We start from the raw sequence: 21087 nt of genomic DNA, 5'->3' as shown, positions 1-21087 counted from the left end.
TAAGAAGAAAAGGAGGATGACAATATTAGCAGACAGTCAAGGAAAAGAGGTGAGTAAATACCTCCATCATCTATATGACGACTTCGAAATTTTCGTCTACACCAAGCCCGGTGCTAAATTGAAACACATCATTCACGATGGACTCCATTTTGTCAGTGACTTTACTAAGGATGATGTCATTGTTATATTGGCTGGTACTAATGATTTTCATAAAAATGAACCTCATCAATTAACCATCTTCCAAGGAATCAGCTCTCTTCTTGAACTCAAGCTCAAGTCGAAAATTGTAATATGCAGTGTACCCTGCCGCTATGACGACCTAACACTTAACGAGAGCATACTCTACTCCAACTCTTACGTATCTAGAGTGGTGGATGACTATGTTGGTGCGCTGCAGCTCTTCTACCTAGACATTAATGACTTCCTCCGGAGATTCAACTTCACAAAACATGGTCTCCATCTCAATCGCCACGGAAAACGATTATTCTCCAAACACTTGGGAAAATTTGTCAAACAGACTGTGATGAGTGAAGTTGGTGAAGCGACGGTGCCGATGGCTGATGTTGACGGTGACGGCGGTGTACTTTCTAGAAATAGGAGGATCATCCGGTTGTCGAGTTCTCCCGACATACGATTTCTGGGATCTTACCCTATCACACCCAACCAATCACCTGGTGCTCTCGATTCTCCTGCACCCTGCAGCCCGGCTTCCGATCTCGCGACCCCAACAGTAATAAGACAAGGAGCTACATTATTTGACACCCTTCAGCACCCTGAGAATTCAATAACTCGAAGGCGACGTACTGATGTATCGAGAGGACACCACAGTGCGAAGAGACGACGGGGAGATGGTCGGCGAAATCGATGTGTGGAGGCGGCGAGGGACGGCGACAGCGCGAGTCAGCCGCCGCGCCCTGCCAACAACCTGCTTGGCTGGCTGAGGACGGGGGCCGGAGGCAGTCAACGTGTGTTGCGGTCGACGAACGAGGAACGGGCTCGACACTCACTTGGTGCTAGTCCTAGTGTGCTTCCCGGCGACGCTGGTCCACCATAGGAGACGGAGGGGGTGAGTCCAGTCATCGAGTGTGAGAGACTTGTTAATCTGGAGTCGCTAAATTTCAGTAGACGTAGTCATTTACCCTTTAAAGAGGCTCATAATTTTAATCCTTCAATTAAGTCTAATTCTCGACTGAAAATAATGTTTTGGAACTGTCACGGATTGAGTAATTTGCTTTCAATTGATGGCCAGCAGCGCCAAAGAATCAATTCATTTGATATAGTTGCCATATCAGAAACATGGGCTTATAATAAGATAAATGATTCAGTTATATTTGATAGTTTCAAAATATTGGAAAGAGTGGCTATTAGAGATAACAGGCGTGGCCGAGCTGTGGGTGGCTTGCTGATTCTTATCAAAGATAATATAAGTTTTGACATTGTTATTGATAGTAGCTGCTTATTCTTTCTGAAGGCGGAAAAAAACGGAAATGGTTTTATTGTTGGTCTCACGTATTTTCGATCAGGTTTCGAGCAGGAGGGTATTCATAGCCTAGAGCGATTATTCGATGAGAATATTATTTCATTTCGTGGGGAAAAACTGCCAATTATAGTGGGCGGAGATTTCAATTGTAGAATAGGTGACTTAAATTCTTTTGAAGATGAATCTTTATTCAACACTACTAATTGTTTGTATAGCGAAAGGTCCTCGCTAGATAAGAAAATTGATAGCAAGGGTAGGAAACTAGTAAATCTAATGGAGAATGAATTGTTTGTCGTCCTAAACGGTAGAAGTTTTGGAGATAAGCCAGGAAACTATACTTTTATCAATGAAAACGGCAAAAGCGTTATCGATTATGCTTGGATTGATTTGGCACACCTTAATACTGTACGTGAGTTCACAGTTTCAGATATTTCTTTATCGTCTGATCACCTGCCGATTGAGATAGATATTGACTTGGTTGATGATTTAGAAACTTCAATATTAGAACCTGAGAGCGATAAAACTATTTCTTACAGGCTGGTTTAGGCGGACCGCTGCGCCGAATCATTTAGAGAGGCGTTGTTGCTATCTCCTAGATTGAATCTTCAACTCAATGATACAAATAATTCAATTGATTTAATTTTTGAGAATTTTACAAAATCTATCTGGGAGGCAGCTGACTTATCTGGCATGTATAGGAAACAATTTACTGGTGGCTTTAAAAATAAACCTTGGTACGACCTTGAGTGCAATGCTTTAAAAAGAGGTGTACGCAGGGCATTCAGGTTTGCTAGGTCCAGGTTATATGAGGATACAGCTGTGAAAGCATTCATTGATTTGAAGAAGAATTACAGGGATACAATCAAAATTAAAAAAGATTTATATTTAAATAAAGTTAAAGACAACATAAGAAACGTTAAAAATCCCTATGAGTTTTGGACAGCAGTTAAATATTTCAAGGGTGGAAAGAAGCATGTTAACGGTGTTTCTTTGGAATCTTGGTCACGCTTTCTTGGCAGTAAATATGCAGGTGAGAGGGAACAATTGTTTGTGTTAAGTGATGCTAGACACCCCTTTCTGGATAGAGAATTCACTTTGTGGGAGTTAGATCAGGTAATATCTAAATCAAAGAACAAAAAAACACCTGGTGTCGACGGAATACATTATGAATTTTTCAAGGCTCTACCAATGCAATGGAGAGATTATTTGCTAAATTCATTCAATAAAATAGTACATATGGAGGAGGTACCCCGGGAATGGTCTAAAATTGTCATGTTTTTTCTGTATAAGAATTGATTGATTGATTGATTGAGTACTTTATTTATGTAGATTACAATATATACTGGCTTATACACTTATATACAATAGCTTACAATACAGCAAAATTATAGATGAATTTACATAATATAGACTAAGAAAATAATTATTGAACTGTATATGATATGAAAAAGCAGTTTGTAATATAATAATTATAGATAATAATCATATTGTTATGCATCTACATAAATTGGCGGAGCTTTGGACATATCAATGTCCATTCTTCGGAAAGAATATTAAAAATATCCTCCCCACTAACTCTCTACCAAAACGTTAATTTCGTTATTTAAACTAAGGATTTATTTATTAATGGAAATATTGTAAAAGTTTTAATCAATATGAATATTAAAGAGAAAAAAAAACAGAAAATTGATAGAGTAAAATAATTATATAGGTAGATAAGATCAAATAATTGATTAATAAAATGAAGTAGGCTGAAAGTAGATCAGGGTTATCAACTTTCAGTAATATACAGCATTATGCAGTGGATAATTGAAATAACATGAGTTTATATAATATATGGTTTGTATTTGTGGGATGGGTGGGGGATGGATGTCATGTGATCGTTCTAGGGCCGGACAGTTTCAGTCATTTGTTCCAAAAGATGTTTTTTTAAAGTTAGGATGAAGCTCGCTCGGCTCTCGATGGACCTGATAGAAACAGGAAGTGCATTCCATGCACGACAGGCACTGACTAAGAAGGATTTTGTGAAAATAGTAGTTCGATGATTGGGTATCCTTAAAGTACTTTCTCCGGTTCTAGTATGTGAAGCATCTATCCTCCTACCTTCAGAGACAAATTTGAAATCATCTTTAAAATAGTTCGGATTACCGTATATCAAGATATCTCTAACAAGCTTGACTATTCGAAAAAGCCTCTGATCGGGAAGCTTTAATGTTGAACTAGCAATGTGGGCTGGGGTGATATGATCATGGCGTTGGAGAGAGTAGACGAAACGTAGACAATAATTTTGGCAACGCTGTAGTTTATCATTCAGAGTGACTTGCATATCGTTAAGAACAGAATTACAATACATTAAATGTGGGAAGATGAGAGATTGAACCAATAATAATTTAATGTTTCTAGGGAGGATATCATGCATTTTCTTCAATGCATGCATGGCTGAGAATACCTTTTTACAAATTTTGTTCACTTGTTCTGACCAGTCAAGAGTATTATTCATGATAATGCCTAAATTTTTAACTGAGCTACAGTAAGGAATGTCATTACCGTCTACACTAATTTTGTGAATCGATTCAAGGTCAATATTGTTTATAAGACGAGAATATCCAATTATAATGGGTTGTGTTTTGATGGGATTAAGCTTAAGGCCATTTTTCTTTGTCCATTCCACTATCGAATTGATATCCTGATTCATTATTCCAACTGTTTCATTAATTTTTGTTATGGGACAGCTTAAATAGATTTGAAGGTCGTCTGCATAAGTATGGAAACTGGAGAATTTGATAATGGAAGAAAGGTCATTAGCATACAAAGTGAAGAGGAGAGGGCCTAAAATTGAACCTTGTGGTACTCCATGCATAACGTTTTTCCAAGTTGACTTTTTGTCACCGACAGATACACATTGTTTCCTACCTAATAGATAGGATTTAAACCAAACTAACGAGTTGTGACTGAAACCAAGAATAGCCAACTTATTCAGAAGGACTGTATGATCAACAGTATCGAATGCTTTAGAAAAATCAAATAGGGTGAGGATGGTGCATTTTCTTTGGTCCATAGCTAACCTTATATCATCAGTGACACGAAGCAGAGCTGTCTCAGTTGAATGGAATTTTCTAAAGCCTGATTGAAAGTTATGAAGCTTACTATTGTTGTCTAGAAATTTTACAACTTGAGCATGAATGAGTCTTTCTAGCACTTTGGACAATGCAGGTAAAATACTGATTGGTCTAAAATCCTCAACTTTATTGGGTGATGGAACTTTATTTAGAGGGCGAACCAGAGCAAACTTCCAGTTTTCAGGGAAAATGCCTTCTTCAAGTGACTTGTTGAAAATGTATGTAATGGTTGGTAAAACAGCAAATAACATCTTCTTGATAAATTTAATAGGAATTTTGTCTACACCCATAGCATTACTATGAATACGTTGAATTGCTCTGAAAGTGTCTTCTTCTGAGATTGGATGGAAATGAAATTGATCAGTGATTGGTAAATCTAAGTTTGTAACCTGCTCTTCAAGATCATCAATGTGATTAGCAATGACAACTTCGTCGCGTTGGTTAGAGTGTGAAACGAAATGGTCATTTATATTATTCAATGGTAAGTCAATTTGTGGATTCGATTTCTCTTTGCCAAGCCCGAATTCTTTTATTCCCTGCCAAAGTGATTTAGAGTCTTGTCTATTGTTTGTCATAAACGAATTCAAGTACCTAATCTTTGAGTTCCGTAATTCCTGTTTAACCCTATTTCTAAGGCTCCTATACTCTATCAAACTGTCCAAGTCAAATGTCTTTTTAAATTTTCTATGTGCTTTGTCTCTACGTCCCATCATCTTAAGTATGTCTTCAGTCATCCACGGTACTCGTCGTTTTCTATTAATCCTCCTTGTCACATAAGGTGCATGTTTGTCATACAAAGTCAAAGTCCAATTCTCGAAAGTCTTGACCATGTCATCAACTGAGGGTAATGCTTCAATTTGATGCCATGGAGTCTGAGCCACATCAGTCAGGAAGGCGGCTTCATCAAAGTTTTTGAAGTCTCTATAAGTGATAATTTTCTGTTCTGGCTTGGGTATCTTATGGGAAAGTACACAGTAGATCAAATCATGTCTAGAAATAGCTGGGACTGAGATTTGGCCTGCTTGAACAACCTCATTGGGATCACTAACAATGAGAAGGTCAATGAGTGTGTCTGATTCATTAGTATGATGAGTTGGATCGAGAGGTAAAATAGTCATGTTAAGGCATTGGAAAATTGTAGTCAGTTGGAAGTAGTCAAAGTTACGATTTGTCATGTTCAAGTCGGTGTTCATATCCCCCATAACTAGTATACGGTTATAACAAGGCATAAGAGAAAGCAAGGCACTTTCGAAATCTGTGAAATGACCTATTTTTGGTGGGCGATAACAGATACCAACGAGTAATTTATCAGTACTAGATAAGGATAATTCAAGTAGCATAAACTCTGGTCTGGAACAATACTCTTGTTTAGATGTGATTAAAACTTTTGTTTTGATACCTTCTTTCACATAAATTGCTACACCCCCACAAGCTTTATTTAATCTATCATTCCGGAAAAGATTATATCCAGGCAATGCAACAAAATTTGATGAAATACTAGGCTTCAAAAATGATTCGGAAATTCCGATTATATTGAAGTCCTGAAAACGGAAGATTGCTCTGAGTTCATCAATGTGGCAACTGAGGGATTGTACGTTAAGGTGAGCAGCCTTGAAAAGTTTTTTGAAAGAGTGGAGCTTATTTGCTAGAAACATACCTGCGTCATTATTACTATTATTGAAATAATCATACCTACTTGAGGGCGAGCGAGCTGACGTGTCAGTGAGAGGCATCATGGAAGCAGCAGACCAATCGTGAACCGACCTCAGAACAACACATGACGGGGAAAATGGGGATGAAACTGATAAAACTTAACCTAAATGAAAAAGTCTCTTGATTCGAGTGCATTCAGCATGCCTTGACAGTTCGGCTCCCTTCACTATTTAAAGCACTAGTTCAAAACAAAATTCACTAAACACAATAAGATGTAGATGTGTGGAGTTCCGGTGATGAATAATCCTAATGGTGAATAAGACGAAGATTGAGGAAGAACTGGTAGTGGGAGATCTGGTCCAAGTGGAGATAGAGCGAGTAGGTATCCAGTAGTGGAAGAATCGGGTCCAAGTGGAGGTAAACGAGAAGGAATCCAGTAGTGGAAGATCGAGTCCAAGTGGAGACAGAGAGAGATGGAATCCAGTGGTGGAAAATCGAGTCCAAGTGGAGATGAAATGGAAGTGTAGAGAGATGGAATCCAGTAGTGGAAGATCGTGTTCATGGTGGAGATAGAGCGAAATGGGATCCAGTAAAAACTGAAAAAGAGAAGAAAAAGCCAGCAGAAAACGAAAAATCTTTGAAGAAAGTTATCAATTGAGAAAAGATACATAATACAACTGATAATGAATAATATCCCCATAAAATTGAAGAGGAATAGTATGATTCAATGTGGGAAAGAATCGAATATTATATGGATAAATATATGGATATTATAATATAATATATGGATACTAGTAGAAGGTAATCAGATAGAAAGAGAAAAGGTAGGAAGATAAATAGATATAGAAAGAGAAATAAACATTTGAACATGCTGGATAGCTAGTGAAAAAATCACAGGGAAAATAATGATAACAATGGGGAAGAAAAGAAGAGAAAGAAGGAATGTGCACAAATTGAGAAGAACTTATGAAACTGAACTCTATAGAATAAGAAATAGAACATCGTATTGTGATCTTGAATTAATCAAGGAGAGAAGAAGAAGAAGAAAAGAAGAAGAAAAGAAAAAGAAAGAGAAGAAGAAGAGAAGAAGAAGAAGAAGAAGAAGAAGAAGAAGAAGAAGACGAAGAAGAAGAAGAATAGAAAAGAATAATAATCATCATCGCAAACAACAATATTCAAGTAATCATTATAAATATAAGATCAAGAAGAGAAATTAGAAAGAAAAATAAGAAGTAGAGGAGACGATGGAGAAAGTGCTAGATTATTTTAGATGAGTTTTAAATAGGATTGAACGGTGAAGTGTGAAAAATATTATATAGTATTAGAAGTATAATTAACTATTGGGAGTTGCAATAACAATAAAAGTAGTAAATTGAGAACTGTAATATTTTAGTGATGAATGTCTAAGATAACATTAAATGAAACACAGCCCCTATATAATCATATGAACAGACTACCCACCCCTCCGTTCTATCAATAATTCTTCACACATTTGCTTCTATTGCTCGAGCTGTGGCAACAGTAGGAGATATCATTATGTACACCTAATATAGAAGAGATTACTATCTTTACCTATAGATTACATCCATATCTATAACGTATGTTAATCATCCAATTTATTTGAAATTCAGCATTTCGAAAATTATTAATTATGGAAATAATTTTGGTAAGAGATGTAATAATTATTAGTAAGAATAGAGATAATGATTCTCTAAGTACCCTCTGGAGTATAGTAGTTGATGCATTGAACGTAGTTTTGGGAATTAATATCAAGATAAATTATTAATCATTATTAACAAATGTGGATCTCCTTAGTTTGAAATAATTGCCTCATACATACTCATAAATAGCAGTGGAAAGATTCATTTATAGAACAGAAAGCCAGCTCATGAAAAATGCCGTGGTATATCTATTGTGAAATGTTTTAATACGAATTTCCTATTTTTGTAGTGAAGGGCACCTTAGTAATCGAATCCTGAAATGATTTAATTTACCTTTATTTTTTGAAGGTCGGTCATCCTCTCGACTGTGTGGACCCTCTTGGATCCTCCCTCGCCGATAGAGATCTTGATCCTCCCGTCCGATGACCAGACATTCCTATGCCCATGACAGTCGGCCGCAGCGTTGAGGATCTTGAGACGCTCCGCAGTCAGATCCTCGCGAATGGTGACGCCGGAACCCTTCAGCTTCCTCTTAGCGTCGAAGATCATCTTCCTGGTCCGGTAGCTGCAGAGTCGAACTATGATGGGTCGGTCCTTGGGTTTAGCTTGCCCTTGTTGAGGTGGTTGACGCCTTCCAACGCGATGCGAGCGGTTGACATCCGCCAAAGTCACGGGCACGTTCAGCTTCTTGTTAAAGACATCGAGCGCCAGCAGGTCCGTGTCTTCTTTGTCACTCTCCGGGATCCCAAAAATACGTATAGAATGTCGGCGCCCATATTGCTCGAGGTCGTCGACCTTCAGGTGACAAGACACCTCCAGCTCACGAATTCTATCGTGCAGCTGTTTGTTCTCCTCCTTCAATGCCTGAAGTTCCTCGAAAATAGATTTCACAGCCATTGATACAGCACTGTGGACAGACTCTTCGATTTGCTGTCGAATAATGAGGAGGGTCTCTTCGGACAATGCTCCAGAAATAGCTGGCTTCGGAGCATTGACCTCATTCTTCGGTGTGCCTCTATTCGGTCGAACCATCGTGTACCGTTAGGTGGATTTACACTTTTATAGGCGAGAAGGTGAACTGAAGATTTAGGAATGTTTTTTCAAGATAAATAAAAAGAGTGTGAGTTAATCAGGGAGGGAGATAGGGAGATTAAGAAGGGAGATAAGGACAACCCTAATAACTATAGAGGATTGGCAATGCTGAATAATATCACAAAACTTTTCACACATGCATTAGAGATAAGGCTGTCAGAGTGGGCTGATCAATGTCACATACTGCCTGAGTGTCAAAGTGGATTTAGGAGAGGGCGTGGATGTCTGGACAATATATTTGTTTTGCATACAGTTGTTTTCCACCAGATAAAGGTTAGACGCCGCAAACTTTTTGCTTTATTTGTCGATTTCCAATCTGCATTCGACTCTGTTCCTCATGGGCTTCTATGGGAAGAGCTTAGGTTGTGTGGAGTCAGCAGTAAAATGATAAGGCTGTTGAATGGACTTTATGACAGGGCTTCATTGGTTGTGAGAAGCGAGAATAGGACTTCAGACCCCATTGAAGTTACAAAAGGAGTGTTGCAGGGGGATTCACTTAGTCCATTTTTGTTCTCCTGCTATTTGAGAAATATTGAGTCATTTTTTAGGGGGAGAGGCTTCCATGGCATTCCATTGAAAAACCAAACTGACATATTGATGTTACTGTTTGCTGATGATATTGTCATCTTTGCAGATAGTGAGGTGGACCTGCGTAACAAGCTAAATTGTCTTTCCGACTACTGTGAATCCCTGAAGCTGACTGTCAATATTGAAAAAACAAAAATTGTACCTTTCCATGCTAGGGGCCGCAAAAAAGTTTTATCATTCCACTATCGCAGTGAGGAAGTAGAGATAGTCAGCAGATATAGGTACCTTGGAGTAGACTTTCATGCGTCGGGTTGCTTCCGGAAATTCTGTGAAGGCTTAATTAGGAAGGCGAGAATTACTGGAGAGTCAGTCGTCCAGGTTCTTCGAAGAGCCAAGTCTGACACATGGGATGCTAAGATGAAACTCTACGATGCGGTAGTGCTGCCTTCGATTCTGTATGGCTCTGAAGTTTGGGGTCTTGGTTGTGCTGACGTTTTGGAAAGAGCACAGTTGTATTTTCTGAAACGTGTTCTTCTGTTGAATGTCACATCACCGAGTTGGGCGGTACGTTTGGAATTGGGCAGATTGAGGCTCAGTCACATTCTATTGAAGAGAACTTTTGGCTTTCTTTTAAGGGTCCTACAGATGTCTGAGTGTAGATACCCTAAACTCTGTTTCTCGGTGTTGTTGGACTGTGCACTGGAGCAGAACAATATACATGGAGCCTCGGGATGGTTGTCTCATCTCCAGAAAAAGTGCGGTGATCAGGGTATCGTAATTGCATGGGGAGATAGAGCTGACCTCTTTCACAGGTTGAAGGCTGTACAGGGAATCTTGTTCAGAAATCACGCAGATAGTTTGTATGCGGAAGATGTAGGAGCAGCACTCAGCTCTATGAATTGCCCTCACTATAGAGAATTAAATCCTAATTTCAAGATGGGTGAGCAGCTTGGATTCCAAATGCCCATTGTCAAAGTCCGTTGTATCACTCAATTGCGAATGGCCACTAATGTATCTATATACTTGTATGTTAATAATAGAGGTACAAAATTGAACTGTATGTCGAATTGTCCTATTTGTAATATTCGTGAGAGAGAAGATATAGAACATTTCTTAGTACGCTGTCCAATGTATAACTCTATTCGTTCCTACTTTCTTGGCGAATTCATCCAAAATGTTGTGTCAGATGCCGACAAAGTAATGGTACTTCTATCAAATTTGAGTGAGAGGAAAATAAATAGAGTATTCCTTTATGTAGTAAAAGCAATTGATATTCGTTTCTTGATTTGTAGTGTTGATACTTGAGTACGTGATTTCACAAGTGGGATTTCCTGTAACTCATATAAATTATGTGTGATGATTGCTATTGCATGCCCCAAGTAAATTAATCACATTTTGTTTGGCTTGAAAAATTGAATTTCCACCAAGTTTAGTGTAGTCTTATTGTAAATCAATCGTACTGACTTAACTACCATCATTATACTCATTAGAATGCCTGTAAGTTTATTCAATAGCTTGAAACCTTGTAGTTAAAATTATTAAGTAATGTACCTGTCCTAAAGTACCTGTTCCAATCAGAAGTAGTATTATAATGTAATGTTAATGTTCCTGTAAATTTTGGTAATATGCTATGAAGTATTGTTTGATCTATAATTGTGATAATGCTGTGTTCTTTAAGTATTTATTTAAATTATAATTGTTCCATTGATGTCTTGATACAATATTTCATGTTATAAATTTTCAGTTATGCAGTAATATTCCATAAGTCTTGATTGTTTGATAATCCACATGGAGTGGAGACATTTATAACAGACATAGAGAGTGAAATCGTGCTCTCTCACGAACTGACACTTTACTTTAGAATTCATTTCTATTGGAGGTTATTGTTGGAATTATAATATAATTGTGCATGTATCTCTATTTAACTGTATTTCTGTATTTGTATGGCTGGTCCATGAACAAATAAAATGATTATTTATTTATTTATTCATTTAAACTATACTGGGGATTTTACTTAATTACTCTTGTTATTTCCAAAGCCTCTAGGATATTCAAAGATCTGCCTTTGTTATTAACATGCAGAAACTCAACATTCTCCTTAACTGTGAACTTGTGATCATTTGTTATCAAATGTTCTGCAAATTTAGATTCCCCATTTTGTTTATTCCAATCTCTGATGTGTTCTTTAATTCTACTTTTGAAACTTCTACCAGTCTGACCCATGTAACAAGCATTACAATCATCACATTTAAGTTTGTACACCCCGCTTTTATCCTAAATATCAATTTTGTCTTTAAGCCAGCTAAATAGACTATTTAAAATCGGTTTGGTCTTGGAAGCAACATGAAATCCATTCCTCTTCAATTCCCTACCTATCTTATCAGATACAAGGCCTAAATATGGGATTGTTATCCAAGTCTTTTCCTCACAGTTTGAGCCTACAAAGCTAGAATTGATTGAAATTTGTCTATTAATTTTACTCAATAATCTGTCCACAATACTTCCTTCATACCCATTTGTGACAGCTCTCTGTTTGATTTTAGTGATCTCAATATCAAAATCATGATTGCTCATAGGTATTGTTAGTGCTCTATGGACCATGCTATTGAAAGCAGCAAGTTTGTGAGAAATAGGATGACAAGAATGAAGAGGAATGATAACATCAGTATGGGTTGGTTTTCTGAAAATAGAAAACTTGTGAAAACCAGTGCTATGATCTATCCTTAAATCTAGGAAATTCAATACACAATCCTGTTCTACCTCTACAGTGGATTTTATACTCTGATGTAATCCATTCAGATAGGAAAGAAAATTGTCTAGTTGTCTGTTACTTCCTTTCCATAAGCAAATAATATCATCAACATATCGAAACCAGTGAACAATTCTATCTTGAAATTACTATTTTCAATGATTCTACTTTCTAACCTATCCATAAATAATTCAGCTAGGAGTGGTGATAGGGGTGACCCCATTGCCAACCCCTCTCTTTGTTCAAAAAATCTATTGTTAAATTTGAAATAATTATGCTGAGTGCATAACTTCATCAATCCTATCAGTTCTTCTCTGAGTGTATGATCATTTATAGAGGCTTTCATTATTTCCTCAGCTCTTCCAAGACTTTCTCCCACCGGAATGTTAGTGAATAAATTAGTAACATCGGATGACACAAGTTTATAAGATGATAGAACAGGAATATCCTTTAGTGTCGGATGTTGATCTTTGAGAAGTTTCTGCAGTTTTTTGTTTTGAGTGACTGTTTGCTCACTCAATCTCCTAAAAAGTTGTTCCCTACATTTGTTGTCTAGGAAATCCCACTCAGCCATGTGTAGTTTACTTGCCAGTTGTATGTGGAGAATAAAAATGTAGAAAGATAAGCTATCCCTTATTCCATACCAGTGACTGATCTCCTTCTTAATCCAAAATTTCTGGGCGGTTTTTATGCTCTTCTGTGCAATAGTAGAAGTGTTGTTGGTTGCTATTGCCACATACTTTGGTATAACCTTCAGTTTCAAGCATTGTCTATTGAAGAAAATGTTCCTTTCTGCTACTCCATACTTGAGTTTCTATTTAAAATATAACTTCACTTGTTCAGCTTGACTTGCTAGTTTCACTTTTTGTGTAGTTGAGAAGTTGATATTGTGGTAATTATTCATATTGAATGAAAAAGACTAAGAAATTGTCAAAAAACCACTGATTTATTGATAATTAGAAAGACCGGTTTCGGTTATCACACCATTGTCAATCTCTGATAAACTAAAACTAAATACAAGAGCAGCAGAATTTATACTAGTAGGCGAGTACTGCTATTGGTCGAGGGCATGAATGCCTGCCATTGGCCTAGCTAGACAGTCTCCTCCCCCTAACGGTGTGACAAAATGGCGGCTTAAGCAACAGAATCGCCATGATAATAAAATTTACTTTTTAGTACAAAATAAAAACCAAGAAAACAAATGTGGAAGATAATGAAACAAATATGTAAATGGAAGAACTATTGACTAATGTATGCTTACATGTTTATGATAAAACTAAATTTGTAGTGTTTTACTGGTTGAAATGAATCTGGTCATTTAAACTATACTGGGGTTTTTCCTTAATTACTCTTGTTATTTCTAAAGCCTCTAGGATATTCAAAGATCTGCCTTTGTTATTAACATCCAGAAACTCAACATTCTCCTTAACTGTGAACTTGTGATTATTTGTTATCAAATGTTCTGCAAAGTTAGATTCCCCATTTTGTTTATTCCAATCTCTGATGTGTTCTTTAATTCTACTTTTGAAACTTCTACCAGTCTGACCCACGTAACAAGCATTACAATCATCACATTTAAGTTTGTACACCCCGCTTTTATCCCAAATATCAATTTTGTCTTTACTCCAGCTAAATAGACTATTTAAAATCGGTTTGGTCTTGAAAGCAACATGAAATCCATTCCTCTTCAATTCCGGAAACCAGTGCTATGATTTATTCTTAAATCTAGGAAATTCAATACACAATCCTGTTCTACCTCTACAGTGAATTTTATACTCTGATGTAATCTATTCAGATAGGAAAGAAAATTGTCTAGTTGTCTGTTACTTCCTTTCCATAAGCAAATAATATCATCAACATATCGAAACCAGTAAACAATTCCATTTTAAAATTACTATTTTCAATGATTCTACTTTCTAACTTATCCATAAATAATTCCGCTAGGAGTGGCGAGAGGGGTGACCCCATTGCCAACCCCTCTCTTTGTTCAAAAAATCTATTGTTAAATTTGAAATAATTATGCTGAGTGCATAACTTCATCAATCCTATCAGTTCTTCTCTGAGTGTATGATCATTTATAGAGGCTTTCATTATTTCCTCAGCTCTTTCAAGACTTTCTCCCACCGGATTGTTAGTAAATAAATTAGTAACATCGAATGACACAAGTTAAAAGATGATAGAACAGGAATATGCTTTATATTGTTGACCAACTCCAATGAATTTTTAATACTAAGCTTTGGTAGAAAACCTGTTAATGACCGAAAGGTGCTATTCAGTTTGTGAGCTAATTTGGAGCAGGGAGAATCAACAAAAGATACCACTGGTCTTATAGGAACATTAGTTTTGAGTAATTTAGGTTGACCGAAAAGTCTAGGTGGATGTGGATTCATAACTGTTAGATACTTTCTTTCTTTTTAAATAATTTGGTGGTGGTGGTCAACTTATTTCTAATCAAGCTATTGATTTTGGTGGTGGGATTGGAGTTAATCTCAATAAAATTGTTTTCTGCAATGAAATGGTTTACCTTACTTAGATATTCGTCCTTATCCATTATTACTGTAGTGCATCCTTTGTCAGCTTTCAAAATCATCAGGTCATTGATTTTCATCTTCTTCTTTGAATTCTCCATGATGTCTGCCGTTTCTGTGATCTCTGGTCGAAGTACCCTTGTCTTTTTTCGAAGAATTTTGTCAGCACATCTGTTAGTTAGTATTTTGTTCTTTGAGGCTTCCCAATTGCTATCAATGCTGCATGCTAGTCGTTCGAGTTGTTGGTAATCTAAATAGCTATGACTACTGTATTTGTTGCCTCGTCCTAGTAACTCTGTCTCTGAGGATGAAAATTGGACTTGTGAGAAATTAGCTACCCTATCAGCAAACTTGTGTTGATGTAGAATGATAGGCCTATTATTTAGTGTCGGATGTTGATCTTTGAGAAGTTTCTGCAGTTTTTTGTTTTGAGTGACTGTTTGCTCACTCAATCTCCTAAAAAGTGGTTTTCCTCCTGAAAAGTTGTTGTTTTCCTAAAAAAATGTAGGAAACATAATTCATTGGAGTTGGTCAACAATATAAAGCATATTCCTGTTCTATCATCTTATAAACTTGTGTCATTCGATGTTACTAATTTATTCACTAACATTCCGGTGGGAGAAAGTCTTGAAAGAGCTGAGGAAATAATGGAAGCCTCTATAAATGATCATACACTCAGAGAAGAACTGATAGGATTGATGAAGTTATGCACTCAGCATAATTATTTCAAATTTAACAATAGATTTTTTGAACAAAGAGAGGGGTTGGCAATGGTGTCACCCCTCTCGCCACTCCTAGCTGAATTATTTATGGATAAGTTAGAAAGTAGAATCATTGAAAATAGTAATTTCAAAATAAAATTGTTTACTGGTTTCGATATGTTGATGATATTATTTGCTTATGGAAAGGAAGTAACAGACAACTGGACAATTTTCTTCCCTAACTGAATGGATTACATCAGAGTATAAAATTCACTGTAGAGGTAGAACAGGATTGTGTATTGAATTTCCTAGATTTGAGAATAGATCATAGCACTGGTTTTCACAAGTTTTCTCTTTTCAGAAAACCAACCCATACTGATGTTATCATTCCTCTTCATTCTTGTCATCCTATTTCTCACAAACTTGCTGGTTCCAATAGCATGGTCCATAGAGCACTAACATTACCTATGAGCAATCATGATTTTGATATTGAGATCACTAAAATTAAACAGATAGCTGTCACAAATGAGTATGAAGAAAGTATGGTGGACAGATTATTAAGTAAAATTAATAGACAAATTTCAATCAATTCTAGCTTTGTAGGCTCAAACTGTGAGGAAAAGACTTGGATAACAATCCCATATTCAGGCCTTGTATCTGATAAGATAGGTAGGGAATCGAAGAGGAATGGATTTCATGTTGCTTTCAAGACTTAACCGATTTTAAATAGTCTATTTAGCTGGAGTAAAGACAAAATTGATATTTGGGATAAAAGCGGGGTGTACAAACTTAAATGTGATGATTGTAATGCTTGTTACGTGGGTCAGACTGGTAGAAGTTTCAAAAGTAGAATTAAAGAACACATCAGAGATTGGAATAAACAAAATGGGGAATCTAACTTTGCAGAACATTTGATAACAAATAATCACAAGTTCACAGTTAAGGAGAATGTTGAGTTTCTGCATGTTAATAACAAAGGCAGATCTTTGAATATCCTAGAGGCTTTAGAAATAACAAGAGTAATTAAGGAAAATCCCCAGTATAGTTTAAATGACCAGATTCATTTCAACCAGTACAACACTACGAATTTAGTTTTATCATAAACATTTGAGCATACATTAGTCAATAGTTTTTCCATTTACATATTGGTTTTATTTTCTTCCACATTTGTTTTCTTGGTTTTTATTTTGTACTAAAAAGTAAATTTTATTATCATGGCGATTCTGTTGCTTAAGCCGCCATTTTGTCACACCGTTAGGGGGAGGAGACTGTCTAGCTAGGCCAATGGCAGGCGTTCATGCCCTCGACCAATAGCAGTACTCGCCTACTAGTATAAATTCTGCTGCTCTTGTATTTAGTTTTTGGTTTGGCCAGAGCATTTTTGAATTGTAGCGCCAAATCCCTAACTACAGTTCTGCCCGTAGCAGGCTTGTTTGCGCTAGTGCCGACTGTCCAGCTGTTTTTGGTTTGTCGAGAAGAAAGCCCGAGTCATTCTTGCTTTCGTACATTATTAGTCGTTCAGTTGTTCTTGATTTGTCAGCCCGTTGTCTTGTGCAAGATCAAGTTTGTATTTTGTAATGTAATTTCAATCAGAAATTTCTTGTAGATAATTGTTTGAGTATAGTGTGTGTGAATTATAAATATAACAGCGTAAATAGTGTTGAATTGAATTAATTTGCATCGGATTTGAACTTATAAAGAATCAGTTTGAGCTTTGTTCAAACATAGTACAGAGCCAGCCTGCAAGTTGAACGTGAAAAGGCTGCCCAGAAGCAAACCTTCCTTTTCCCAGATTTCTTCCCACCCCTGAATCTGACCAAAACACCTAATAAGGCTTCGAAGGGCAAGTAGACAAAATTGGATTATATCTGGTGAGTTTTTGCTCTTTTAATTGTTCATTAATGCAGAGTTTAACTGTACCAATAACCTGGCTCAAATTGAAGATTAAATTTTGCTCCTTGTTTGTATTTGATAATTTAAATAGTAAATGACAGTCCACTAGTAGCTCTGGCCTGAGCTTTGTTCAGAACAGTTTTAGTTTATCAGAGATTGACAATGGTGTAATAACCAAAACCGGTCTTTCCAATTATCAATAAATCAGTGGTTTTTTGATAATTTCTTAGTCTTTTTCATTCAATATGAATAATTACCACAATATCAACTTCTCAACTACACAAAACGTGAAACTAGCAATTCAAGCTGAACAAGTGAAGTTATATTTTAAATTGAAACTCAAGTATGGAGTAGCAGAAAGGAACATTTTCTTCAAAAGACAATGCTTGAAACTGAAGGTTATACCAAAGTATGTGGCAATAGCAACCAACAACACTTCTACTATTGCACAGAAGAGCATAAAAACAGCCCAGAATTTTTGGATTAAGAAGGAGATCAGTCACTGGTATAAAATAAGGGATAGCTTATCTTTCTACATTTATATTCTCCACATACAACTGGCAAGTAAACTACACATGGCTGAGTGGGATTACTCAGACAACAAATGTAGGGAACAACTTTTTAGGAGATTGAGTGAGTAAACAGTCACTCAAAACAAAAAACTGCAGAAACTTCTCAAAGATCAACATCCGACACTAAATAATAGGCGTATCATTCAACATAAACATAAGTTTGCTGATAGGGTAGCAAATTTCTCACAAGTCCAACTTTCATCCTCAGAGACAGAGTTACTAGGACTAGGCAACAAATACAGTAGTCATAGCTATTTAGATAACCAACAACTCGAACGACTAGCATGCAGCATTGATAGCAATTGGGTAGCCTCAAAGAACAAAATACTAACTAACAGATGTGCTGACATAATTCTTCAAGAAAAGACAAGGGTACTTCGACCAGAGATCACAAAAACGGCAGACATCATGAAGAATTCAAAGAAGAAGATGAAAACCAATGACCTGATGATTTTGAAAGCTGACAAAGGATGCACTACAGTAATAATGGATAATGACGAATATCTAAGTAAGGTAAACCATTTCATTGCAGATGACAATTTTATTGCGATTAACTCCAATCCCACCACTAAAATCAATAGCTTGATTAGAAATGAGTTGACCACCACCACCAAATTATTTAACAAGAAAGAAACTAAGTATCTAACAGTGTTATGCATCCATATCCACCTAGACTTTTCGGCCAACCTAAATTACACGAAACTAATGTTCCTATAAGACCAGTGGTATCTTTTGTTAATTCCCCCTGCTCCAAATTAGCTCACAAACTGAATAGCACCTTTCGGTCATTAACAGGTTTCCAACCAAAGTTTAGTATTGAAAATTCATTGGAGTTGGTCAACAATATAAAGCATATTCCTGTTCTAACATCTTATAAACTTGTGTCATTCGATGTTACTAATTTATTCACTAACATTCCAGTGGGAGAAAGTCTTGAAAGAGCTGAGGAAATAATGAAAGCCTCTATAAATGATCATACACTCAGAGAAGAACTGATAGGATTGATGAAGTTATACACTCAGCATAATTATTTCAAATTTAACAATAGATTTTTTGAACAAAGAGAGGGGTTGGCAATGGGGTCAACCCTCTCGCCACTCCTAGCTGAAATATTTATGGATAAGTTAGAAAGTAGAATCATAGAAAATAGTAATTTCAAAGATAAAATTGTTTACTGATTTCGATATGTTGATGATATTATTTGCTTATGGAAAGGAAGTAACAGACAACTGGACAATTGTCTCCCCTATCTGAATGGATTACATCAGAGTATAAAATTCACTGTAGAGGTAGAACAGGATTGTGTATTGAATTTCCTAGATTAAAGAATAGATCATAGCACTGGTTTTCACAAGTTTTCTTTTTTCAGAAAACCAACCCATACTGATGTTATCGTTCCTCTTCATTCTTGTCATCCTATTTCTCACAAACTTTCTGCTTTCAATAGCATGGTCTAAAGAGCAATAACAATAACTATGAGCAATCATGATTTTGATATTGAGATCACTAAAATTAAACAAATAGCTGTCACAAATGGGTATGAAGAAAGTATGGTGGACAGATTATTGAGTAAAATTAATAGACAAATTTCAATCAATTCTAGCTTTGTAGGCTCAAACTGTGAGGAGAAGACTTGGATAACAATCCCATATTTAGGCCTTGTATCTGATAAGATGAGTAGTGAATCGAAGAGGAATGGATTTCATGTTGCTTTCAAGACCAAATCGATGTTGAATAGTCTATCTAGCTGGAGTAAAGATAAAATTGATATTTGGGATAAAAGCGGGGTGTACAAACTTAAAAATGTGATGATTGTAATGCTTGTTACGTGGGTCAGACTGGTAGATGTTTCAAAAGTAGAATTTAAGAACACATCAGAGATTGGAATAAACAAAATGGGGAATCTAACTTTGCAGAACATTTGATAACAAATAATCACAAGTTCACAGTTAAGGAGAATGTTGAGTTTCTGCATGTTAATAACAAAGGCAGATCTTTGAATATCCTAGAGGCTTTAGAAATAACAAGAGTAATTAAGGAAAATCCCAAGTATAGTTTGAATGACCAGATTCATTTCAACCAGTACAACACTACGAATTTAGTTTTATCATAAACATGTAAGCATACATTAGTCAATAGTTTTCCCATTTACATATTTGTTTTATTATCTTCCACATTTGTTTTCTTGGTTTTTATTTTGTACTAAAAAGTAAATTTTATTATCATGGCGATTCTGTTGCTTAAGCCGCCATTTTGTCACACCGTTAGGAGGAGGAGACTGTCTAGCTAGGCCAATGGCAGGCGTTCATGCCCTCGACCAATAGCAGTACTCGCCTACTAGTATAAATTCTGCTGCTCTTGTATTTAGTTTTAGTTTATCAGAGATTGACAATGGTGTGATAACCGAAACCGGTCTTTCTAATTATCAATAAATCAGTGGTTTTTTGACAATTTCTCAGTCTTTTTCATTCAATATGAATAATTACCACAATATCAACTTCTCAACTACACAAAAAGTGAATTTAGCAAGTCAAGCTGAACAAGTGCAGTTATATTTTAAATTGAAACTCAAGTATGGAGTAGCAGAAAGGAACATTTTCTTCAATAGACAATGCTTGAAACTGAAGGTTATACCAAAGTATGTGGCAATAGCAACCAACAACACTTCTACTATTGCACAGAAGAGCATAAAAACCGCCCAGAAATTTTGGATTAAGAAGGAGATCAGTCACTGGTATAAAATAAGGGATAGCTTATCTTTCTACATATTTATTCTCTACATACAACTGGCAAGTAAACTACACATGGCTGAGTGGGATTTCCTAGACAACAAATGTAGGGAACAACTTTTTAGGAGATTGAGTGAGAAAACAGTCACTCAAAACAAAAAACTGCAGAAACTTCTCAAAGATCAACATCCGACACTAAATAATAAGCCTATCATTCAACATCAACACAAGTTTGCTGATAGGGTAGCAAATTTCTCACAAGTCCATTTTCATCCTCAGAGACAGAGTTACTAGGACGAGGCAACAAATACAGTAGTCATAGCTATTTAGATAATCAACAACTCGAACTACTAGCATGCAGCATTGATAGCAATTGGGAAGC

Source organism: Nilaparvata lugens, chromosome 2 (genome assembly GCF_014356525.2).
Source record: "Nilaparvata lugens isolate BPH chromosome 2, ASM1435652v1, whole genome shotgun sequence".
NCBI classification, from domain to species: Eukaryota; Metazoa; Arthropoda; class Insecta; order Hemiptera; family Delphacidae; genus Nilaparvata; species Nilaparvata lugens.
Note: the sequence above shows the minus strand (reverse complement) of the source record.